Source organism: Cucurbita pepo, chromosome 18 (genome assembly GCF_057944985.1).
Source record: "Cucurbita pepo subsp. pepo isolate OVF chromosome 18, ASM5794498v1, whole genome shotgun sequence".
NCBI lineage: Eukaryota > Viridiplantae > Streptophyta > Magnoliopsida > Cucurbitales > Cucurbitaceae > Cucurbita > Cucurbita pepo.
In genome coordinates this window covers 1,480,276-1,492,056 of record NC_141815.1, presented here as the reverse complement: position 1 = coordinate 1,492,056, position 11,781 = coordinate 1,480,276, and the positions used below count along the sequence as shown (strand labels likewise).

Genomic DNA, 11,781 nt, shown 5'->3' with positions numbered 1-11,781 from the left:
TACTAGAAGATGTACTGGAGTTGACTCGTCTTTTTACCCTAGATATATATGTTATGCAGTGCCATTAGGGGATCTGTTAGAGGGTCTACAAACTACTATTTAATAGTGAACCTACCGCGATTGACAAGAGTCTACATAGTATTTTAGTAGTTCGCAAGGAAGAAGGTTGCTCTCTATTATATTGAGACTATTAGAGAGGTAAATCTTGCTAGATTCACATGTAAAACTTGTTAGCGAATACTTAAGTAGAAATTTATTAAGATGGCGGATTTAAGTAAAATTATGATAAATTGAACATAAACATATTTCAGTACTGGCGGAGGGTACTATGATATCACTACACTAATGTACACATGTAGGAGGGAAGTACTATGTGTTTTAGGTTGACCATAAAGTACTGTATGTTTTGTTTGGACCATAAAGTTTTGGTTTGACGATAAAGTAAGCCAAATCACGCCCATAAATGTGAACATCCAAGTGGGAAGTTGTGTGTCTAAGCCTTTGGTTTAGTTGGACCATAAAGTAAGCCAAACCAAGTCACGCCTATAGATGTGAACATCCAGGTTGGACCATAAAGTAAGCCAATTCACGCCCATAGATGTGAACATCCAAGTGGAAAGTAGTGTGTCTAAGCCTTTGTTTTAGTCATCCAAGTGGGAAGTAGTGTGTCTAAGCCTTTGTTTTAGTTGGACCATAAAGTAACCCTATGGCTTGGTCAATCTAGCCCGCCTCTTCACTACTATTAGAGGAGAGTAAGACACCCATTACGAGTTCTTCTAGGTGCACTTTTCCACTAATTTCCAACCTCTCTATTTCATTACAAGATTGACCTACAAGTAAGATTAAAAAATGCACATCCGAAGAATCGAACCCCGATCAGTACCGTGGGAAGGTACTATGATACGACTACACTAGATGAGCACATCCTGGAGGGAAGTACTGTGTCTTTTAGTTGGACCATAAAGTTAGCCAATTCTATCTTGGTCAATCTAGCCCGCCTCTTCACTAGGGATTCTTCTAGGTGCACTTTTCCACTCATTTCTAATCTCTTTATTTCATCTAAGTCATTAGAAGATCTACCTACAAGTAAGCTTGAAAATGCTCAGTACCGTGGGAGGGTACTATGATACTACTACACTAGATGTGCACATCCTGAAGAAGTACTGTGTCTTTTAGTTGGACAATAAAATGCTCAGTACCGTGGGAGGGTACATGATACCACTACAATAGATGTGCACATCCTGGAGGTCTTTGAGTTGGACCATAAAGTTAGCCAATTCTGGCTTGGTCAATCTAGCCCGCCTCTTCACTACTATTATAAGAGAGTAAGACACCGCCATTAGGGGTTCTCTTCTCCTAGGTGCATTTTCCACTAATTTCTAATCTCTTTATTTCATAAAAGTGATTAGAAGAATGACCTACAAGTAAGTAAGCTTGAAAGATGCACATTCGAGAAATTTAACCCCAGTTAATACCGTGGGAGGGTACTATGATACCACTACACTAGATGATACCACTACACTAGATGATACCACTACACTGGATGTGCACATCCGGGAGGAAGTACTCTGTCTTTGAGTTAAACCATAAAGTTAACCAATTCTATGCATCCGGGAGGAAGTACTCTGTCTTTGAGTTAGACCATAAAGTTAACCAATTCTATGGCTTGGTCAATCTAACCCGCCTCTTCACTAGGAGACTAGGAGAGAGTTGGACCATAAAGTTAGCAAATTATATGGCATGGGCGGAGCTGTTAATCTTGCTTGCTCGCCTCTTCGCTACTAGTATTGGAGAATAAGACTCCACCAATTAGGGGTTCTCTTCTCGTAGGTGCACTTTCCACTAATTTCTAGTCTCTTTATTTCATAAAATGCACATCTGAGGAATCGAACCCCGATCAGTACCGTGGGAGGGTACTATGATACCACTACACAAGATGTACACATCTTGAAGAGAAGTATTGTGTCCTTGAGTTGGATCACACTAATTTCTAATCTCTTTATTTCATAAAAGTCTTTAGAAGATTGACCTACAAGTAAGCTTGAAAAATGCACATCCAGGAAATCAAAACCCCGATCAGTATCGTGGGAGGGTACTAGTATGATACCACTACACCAAATGTGCACATCCAAGTGGGAAGTCACCCATTAGGGTAGTATGATACCACTACACTAGAGGTGCACATCCAAGTGGGAAGTCAGATTAGGGTTTCTTAGCGATTCTTTTAGGTGCAATTAGCCATATATTTCTAATATCTTTATTTCATAAAAGTCATTAGACGACAAAAAAAATATTAGTAGATTATGCCAATCACTTATATATTATATCTATAATGCTGGCTATGGGGTTCGAACCCATGCGCACTTATGTGCAGAAGATCTTAAGTCTTCCCCCTTAACCTCTCGGGCAAACCAGCTAATTTTCTTCATCAAATTTAAATTTAGCTAAACTAAATTTAAATTAATTAAATAAATATTGAAAATAAGTACGAATACTAAATTTGCGTTCCGAGAACTATATTTGATAAGAGTTGGGGCATCATAGGTTAAACACATAGTACTCTACCTTTGCAATATATGACCAAGGAATACCATCGTCATTTATAGCTTCTATCACAATAATAAAAATTCTTATTCTACCTCTATTGATCGTATAAGACAGACCATTCACCACACGCAAGTAAATGAGACGTTCGCCATTCTTATTATACACTTCCACTACAAACCTTCAAACTTTGTGCAATTCTTCTTCATTGACATTCTTAATTGGAACTAGATTTGTAGGAAACACTTCTCCACACCTCATTTTGGAACACCTTTGACACATAATTTCAACAAACTTACTTTGTTCATGAATAGTTGGCATTCAATATTTATAGTTGTGGTTGAACGCTATTCAAATTGATATAGCCGAATCTTACAACAAAGACCAATTTCGCATTCCTCTGTTATGAGATAGCTTTGAATCAAATTCTTTGGTTTGAATAATGGTGGCATTGTTAAGTGTATTAGTAGTAGAACAAACATTTTGCAGGTATATTTTTTAGTTTTAGTAATAAATTACACATTAATAGTTTGATACAATTAAGGTCATATAAATTGTGAGTAGAAGTTTAGATTGAGCTCGGTTGAACAGGTAATCTTAAGGTATATCTAAAACTAAATATGATTTCTTTTTTATACATTCACAACAACAAAGTGTGCACATTTGAGTGGGAAGTATGGTGTGTTTTAGTTGGACCATAAAGTTAGCCAATTCTTTGGCTTGGTTGATCTAGCCCTAAGCCTTTTCACTACTATTATAGGAGGCTTAACTTAGCCGCTTATTTCTAATCTCTTTATTTCATCTAAGTCATTAGACGATTGACCTACAAGTAAGCTTGAAAAATGCACACCCGGGGAATCGAACCTCGGTCAGAATACCGTGGGAGGGTACCCACTACACACTAGATGCGCACATTCAGATGGGAAGTCCTGTGTGTTTTAGTTGGACCATAAAGTAAGTTTGGCATGGTTAATATAGCCCTATCAGGCCCATAAGACTAAGCCTCTTCACTACTATTACGAGATTAAGTCACCCATTAGGAGTTCTTCTTTAAGTCATTAGATGATTGACCTACAAGCTTGCTTCGTTGTCTAGGTATCACATGTTGGTCTCGACTTAGTCTTCTCCATCTATGGAGGGGTTCGCCATAACCTTCTGTTCATTGAGCATCAACAGTTTGGACATTTTCTCGGCCAACATCAATCTGGGCTTTTCATCATCTGTGAACATGCGGTTTGCCTCCACATCGTGCTTCTTGTTGTAGCACTCTGTCGCATAATGCCCGTATTTTCCACAGGAGTAATACTTGATCACACTCTTGTCCTTCCGGGTGTTGGCATTATCATGGATTTGTAAGGTATTGTCACGACCTCCTCTACCACCACATCCACGGTCATGCCTGCGACCATGCCCACAATCTCTGTTTTTCTTGGTATGGCTTCCACGTCCCCTTGTACCTCAAAAAGAAGAGTTGTCTACATCTTTCTTTTTCGTTCGTGCGAATCACTCCTCATTTGTGAGTAAGTGGTATTTCTCCTCCTCTTTGTCTTTGTTGGAACGAAGTCTCTCCTCCGGACCTTAAGACGACCAATGACCTCTTCAACCAACATGTTCTTGAAGTCACCAAACTGCTCGATGGAGGTAACAATCTACATGAATCTTGGGGGAAAAGCTCGAAGGAACTTCTTGACGACAAAGATCTCCTCCACCACGTCGTCTAATGAATGGATGCCACTGACGATCGTTGTCAACTTTATGGAAAACTCGTCTATTGACTCACCATCCTTCATGCAGATAGCCTCGAACTCACTTTTCAAGATCTGCACTTGTGCTTCCTTGACACGTTCAACACCCACATGCATTATTTGCAGCATCTCCCACGCTGCCTTAGTCGAGTCCTTCTCAACCAACATGAGAAGGACGTTTTTTTAGACTGCTTGGTTGATGGTAGCAAGAGTCATCCTATCCTTACGTTCCTCAACATCCCCATTCTCGATTACATCCCACCATGGACTTTTATGTGGATGGATGCTCGAGTTTGTGGGAGAAACTTTGAGGTAATTCGGATACCAGAAGCTCAAGAACGAAAGTCCTGAACATCGACAACGAGGTAAGTAGCCACCTTGGACTTTTCTTGAGAAATACTTGTAGAAATCACTTGGATTTCCATATGAACCCTAAAAAAACTATGAATGAGGGATAAAAATGAAATAAAATCTCGAAGAACCGTGAGTTAAGGCCCTAAACAGATCAAATTGCTCGAGATTTAGGTAACGTCAAAATAACCCACTAGATGAACTTCGCTGCCTATGAAATATTTAATGCTAAGCATATTTCAGCATGTTGAGGTTGTATATGAAATTTTGGTGGTCAATGGATAAGGAGAAGTAGGTAAACCAAGAAATTGTATACAATGACCATAATGCCCCTAAAGATATCTACCTACCGTTCATGACTTAGATAACTTCCAAATGCTATGAAACTCTGAATTAGATCTTATTTTATAATTTTTCATGATGTGCTGAAGTTTGAAAGCCATTGGGACACTTTAAGTTGCAAAACCAAGAATTAGGGGTAAAAATGACCAAAATGCCCCTAGGACTATTCATGATAATTCAAAGTCTATACGTCCTCCAAATGATTTGCTACTTTTTAAAAAGTTTATGCCGAAGGACATGTAGATATTTTTTAGATTTTAAGTTGATTGGAGCAAGTTTGAATCTTAGAAACCTACGAGTAATCAAGAATCTTAGAAACCTACAAAATTGAGAACTAAGAACAATATCATACAAGCTCTACAACTATCAAAGTAAAAAGAATGCTAGGTACCACTCAAGGACAAGGGGCCAAGGTCCTAAGACTCATAAACTCAAGAATGATAGGTAATATTCTAATCATGTTCAAAGTGAGCCATGACCTCCCAACACGTGGTGCTTTTAGAGGCCCAAGTTTTCCTCTTCTAGGTGGGATGCCCTACACCATGTTTCCTTTGCAGGATGTCATGTTTGACCTCATTTTCCTCACCTAGATGAGATTTCCTACACCATGTTATGGGTACCCAAAGATTTGCAGGATGCCATGTTCATGTATGCACCAACCACATGACCTTTATGGTCTATCATCGGGAGTAGTCTAGGGCCACGATGGAATAAGAAGAGAGCAAGTTACCTTAGCCAAAAATCAAGAACCTCCTAAGACCTCTTACGATAAAACATGCTCATGACTTAAGAGCTAAGAACTACCTTTTCTATGCCATCAATCGCTAAATTCTGGAGACTATTTTGGATAAAGAAACTTCGAAAGGAATTTGGGATTAATGAAGAAAAATTCCAAGGAAATACAATGCTGAAACATGCACAACTACAAGCTCTGTGCAAAGACTTTGAGACCCTTCATATGAAGGAAGGTGAGACTGTTTGTGATTTCTTTTCTCATACTCTCATTATTGCCAATGAAATGCGTTTTCATGGTAAAAAGATGAGTGATGTTAGCATTATTGAGAAAATCCTGCGATCCATGACTTTAAAGTTTGATTACATGGCTTGCTCCAATAGAGAATCCAACGATTTTGACATCATGACCATTAATGAATTGCAAAGACATAATGTGGAAGAGCAAACATTGAAGATCAATCTTGACAGCAATACAGGGAGAACAAATCGTGGAGGTGGCACAATTCGAGGTAGAGGACGAGGACATGGGAGACAAGGTTTTAACAAAACTCTTGTTGAGTGTTTTTATCGTCATGACCTTGGTCATTTTAAGTATGAATGTCCCAAGAAGAGTAAGAGAAATGAATCACAAGCTCATGTGTTGAAACTTTTAAACCATTGTTTCTCATGTCATATGTTGAAGAGATGGTAGAACAAAAAGAGGACTCAACAAATTGTTTGTCTCAAATAGAAGCCTTCAGAATGTTCCAACTTGTCAAAACAAAGGTGGACAAAGAAATTGGGACAAATATTTTAGGTCGAGAGTTCATATTTACTGATTTTGTTGAGTTGTGCTCAAATCATGGAATACATCGACAATTCACTGTGACCTACAAACCACAATAAAACGGAGTGGCAGAAAGAGAAAATCGCTTGGATGAGGAGGTTTATGTGGCACAACCTTTTGCTTATGTGATCATGGGAGATTTGGAGGATTGAAAGAGTAAGACAGAGGATTAGCAGAGATGTAGTTAGGTTTCACCGGCGGCGGACCTCCGGATTTGCAGAATCTGGACTTAAAGAAGAAGATGATGAATCATCTCCTTCAGGAGTTGGAGAAATAGCTTCTTAAAGATAACGACGACGATGATGGAAGTGACTTGAGTTGTGTTTAAGATGCTATGCATGTTGCTTGGTGTATGTCAATATCCTGAAGTTTGATCTAAAGATTGCATCATCAATCTAGGAAGGAATGGAATGTTGAAAAAGATTTAGTTGCTATTTTTATGTTTTAGTTTCTTAATATTAGATCACTATAAGATCTTTGCCCTTTGGCCAGATTCTTTATTTTGGCATTATATTTTTCTTTAGAATTTTATTTTTATCTTTGATTAAACATTGTACTAGCTATAAATATAGTCATTCTTCACGTAATAAAGTACTTAGTTTCCTTCTGCAAACTTATCTTCATTAAATTTATCACGACTATCCTAAGCAATTTAATTAGGCATGTATTTATTGTTCTACGCACGGTCAACACGTGTGAGTATGGACCCACCAGTCGGTTCGCACAACTCTTGGGCCTCTTTTTTGTCGGGTGAGCATTCCTTAGGAGTTGTTGATGTCGGACACCCGTTAGGAATAGCAACCATTGTAGCATTCTAATAAATATAATGATTGTTTCCCTGCCTCGTAGTGTACGCGTCTGTACCATCATAAAAGAAGAAGGGGTATCCGTGGCTTTCATTACATGTATAACAACCCCTCTAACATTTTTCTTTATATTATATCATCTTATCATAATTTTCCATGCATATATCGGAGTTATGCATTATCATGTCTTCTAACATATCATAAACTTATCATGTCTTTTAACATATCATATCATATTATGCACATATCATATTATATCATATAGCATAACATTCAAAAATCACATCAGGAGCATGTCGTCAAGCATATAATATCTTAACACATCATATTGTAAACATATCATTTGATCACGTATAACATAACATAACATAACATAACATAACATTTACATATCATATCGTACACATAATTTCATTATCATCCAAATATATGAGTATACGACACATGCGAAGCCATGACCACATGTCATCATACAACATACAATTTATAACCAAATCAATAGAAGTGTCACCTACTTGGTTGGTCTTAACCGACATTTCTCTAATATTTAAGTACGTTTGCTTTTCGTGCCTTGAAATTTCTCCAAGTATTGTTGGTTGTCATTTTCTATTAAAATGTTATCTTGTTTCGTTAGTAACTAAAATTCCTTAACTCAATTTAACTTGAATCGTGAAATTGAACCTTATATTTACCTTAAAAGGTCAATTTTAGCTTGAAGATGGTCGGAACGATGAAAATTGAGCAAAATTCCCTCTATCGAGATGAGTTACTGATTTCTTAGTTGCAAAGCCAAGAAAAAGCCGAGCAAGCTAACTGAGCTGCGTAAGCTGAAGGAGTTTCTTGCTACAAGCGCCACATGTGGCACAATGAGGCGCTGATTACGGTTGCTTGCTACAGGCGTGTTAAGAGACAGTAACACCTCCATACGTGGGGGGGGGGGGGGGGGGGGAGACTTAATGTAAGCACGGAGAGCAATCTAATGCTTGTTGAACTCCTTGAAGACATCTTCAAATGATGATAGTTGGGGTATCATAGGGTTAAACACATAGTACTCCACCTTTGCAATATATGACTAAGGAATACCATCGTCATTTATATCTTCTATCACAATAATAAAAATTCTTATTCTACCTCCATTGATCGTATAAGACAGACCATTCACCACATTTAAGTAAATGATACGTTCACCATTCTTGTTATACACTTCCACTGCAAACCTTCCAACTTTTTGCAATTCTTCTTCATTGACATTCTTAATTGGATCTATATTTGAAGGAAACACTTCCCCACACCTCATTCGGGAACACCGTGGATACATAGTTTCATCAAACTTACTTTGTTCATGAATAAGTGGAGTTCAATATTTATAGTTATGGCTGAACGCTGTTCAAATTGATATAGCCCAATCTTACAACAAAGAATAATTGAGCATTCCTCTATTAGGAGATAGCTTTGAATCAAATTCATTGGTTTGGATAATGGTTGCATTGTTTTAGTCAAACAATTAATATTGATGTATTACTAGTAGAACAAACAGTTTGTAGGAATATTTTTTAATTCTAGTAATAAATTACACATTAATAGTTTGATACCATTAAGGTTACTTAAATTTGTGAGTAGAAGTTTAGATTGTGCTCGGTTGAACAGGTAATCTTAAAGTATATCTAAAACTAAATATGATTTCCTTTTTTATACATTCATAACAACAAAATGTGTACGGTAGGAAGTATGGTGTGTTTTAGTTGGACCATAAAGTTAGCCAATTCGTTGGCTTGGTTGGTCTAGCCCTATGCCCATAACTCGATTGACCTACCTGCAAGTAAGCTTGAAAAAAGTATGGTGTGTTTTTGTTGGACCATAAAGTTAGCCAATTCGTTGGCTTGGTTGGTCTAGCCCTATGCCAATAACTCGATTGACCTACAAGTAAGCTTGAAAACAACACATCCGGAAAATCAAACCCCGGTCAATACCGTAGGAGGGTACTAGGCAGGGCCCATAAAGTAAGTTTGGAATGGATAATCTAGTCCTATCAATCAGGCCCATAAGACTAAGCCTCTTCACTACTATTACAAGAGTAAGTCACCCATTAGGGGTTCTTCTTTAAGTCATTAGATGATTGACCTACAAGTAAGCCTGAAAATTGCACGTCCGAGGAATTGAACCCCGATTAGCAATAAAGTTAGCCAACTCTATGCCTCTTCACATCTATTATAGGAGGGTAAATCTCACATCTATTATAGGTTCTTCTTAGTGCACTACCGATGATTGACCCACAAGTAAGTTTGAAAAATACACATCTAGAGAATTGAACACCAATCAGTATCATGGGAGGGTACTATGATACCACTACACTAATTGTGCGCCGTTGACTTTTCCTTAGCTTTTATAAATTAAAACTAAAGATATTGCATTACTACTTCTAATATAAAATTAAAAAATCATAAATAATTAGATGTTTTTAAATAAAGGCGGTCTCCACATACCAACACACGTACTTCTAATGCTAGTAAATCAATACCACATACCAAACACACGTACTTCTAATGCTAGTAAATCAATACCACATACCAAACACACGTACTTCTAATGCTAGTAAATCAATACCACATACCAAACACACGTACTTCTAATGCTAGTAAATCAATGCCACATACCAAACACACGTACTTCTAATGCTAGTAAATCAATACCACATACCAATTCTATGCTCGTAAAAGACTTGTTTTGTTCTAATGCTGGCTATGGGATTTGAACCCATGCGAACTTACATGCAGAAGATCATAAGTCTTCCCCTTACCCTCTCTCGAGTAAACCAGTTAATTTTCTTCATTAGAATTAAATTTAGCTAAACTAAATTGAAATTAATTAAATAAATATTGGAAATAAGTATGAATACTAAATTTGCTTTCCTAGAAATATATTAGTTCATAGAATCCTAATTTTTGTCTTATACACAAATTTTCTAAATCGTGACACGTTAAGATTATTTTAACTTTTGATTTTTGAAAATAATTTATTCTCTTAAACTAAGTCAAAGAGTATTTGATACGCTTCAAGAGGTCTCTGGAAGTACTGAGAATCATATTAAAGTTTTGTAATATGACGAACAATATCCCAAAAATTGTTCGACAGTGATTTTTTTTTTTGTTTTTTTTTTTTGTTTTGTGTATCTTTACTTATCATATGTTTCAAAATCATCAAATTTACAATAAGAGTCCAAAACGAGAGTCTAGTGTTTTGCGGTCTGAATTCTATTTATAAATTATAAAGTTTAAAAGAGCAAGAGCACATTGACATGATGCATATATGACAACTAAAGATTTATACTTCCTTGGTGGTGTCTCAACCGAAATTCTTCAAGAAAAGAGTTGTCGTTTGGTGATAGTGAAGTTGATAAATTTGACAAACTTTGTGTTGTAGTAGAGGTACCAGAAATTTATTAAGATGGCGAATTTAAGCAAAATTATGATAAATTGAACATAAACATATAAACATATTTCAGTATTGTCGGAGGGTACTAGGATACCACTACACTAGATGTGCACATGTAGGAAGTACATAGTGTTTTAGGTTGACCATGAAATACTGTGTGTTTTAGTTGGACCATAAAAAAAACCAATTAATGCCCATAGATGTGAACATCGAGGTGGGAAGTAGTGTGTGTGGGAAGTAGTGTGTAAGTCACTCGTGAGGGGTAAGCTGTCAATCTTGCCCGCCTCTTCGCTACTAGTATAGGAGAATAAGACACCCCCAATTAGGGGTTCTCTTCTCGTAGGTGCACTTTCCACTAATTTCTAGTCTCTTTATTTCATAAAATGCACATCTAGGGAATCGAACCCCGGTCAGTATCGTGGGAGGGTACTATGATACCACTACACTAGATGTGCACATCTTGGAAGGAAGTATTGTGTCCTTGAGTTGGACCACACTAATTTCTAATCTCTTTATTTCATAAAAGTCATTAGAAGATTGACCTACAAGTACCGTGGGAAAATCAAACCCCGGTCAGTACTTTTCTACCGTGGGAAAATCAAACCCCGGTCAGTACTTTTCCACTAATTTCTAACCTCTCTATTTCATTACAAGATTGACCTACAAGTAAGCTTGAAAAATGCAGATCCGAAGAATCAAACCCCGGTCAGTATCATGGGAGGGTACTATGATACCACTACACTAGATGTGCACATCCCATAGGAAAGTACTATGTCTTTGAGTTGCACCATAAAGTTAGCCAATTCTATGGCTTGGTCAATCTAGCCCGCCTCTTCACTAAGTTGAACCATAAAGTTAACAAATTCTATGGTTGGGTCAATCTAGCCCGCCTCTTCACTAGGAGACACCCCACCATTAGGGGTTCTCGTAGGTGGACTTTTCCACTAATTTCTAATCTCTTTATTTCATAAAATTCATTAGAAGATTGTCGTATAAGTCA

General features: G+C 37.3%; 1 non-coding gene across 1 annotated transcript; it reads right to left on the bottom strand.

Moving 5' to 3' along the window:
- Window positions 1–2,333: 2,333 nt before the first annotated feature.
- TRNAL-UAA (transfer RNA leucine (anticodon UAA)) lies at window positions 2,334–2,416 on the bottom strand. The gene has a single exon. It is a non-coding gene; the product is annotated as a tRNA-Leu (tRNA).
- Window positions 2,417–11,781: the final 9,365 nt, after the last annotated feature.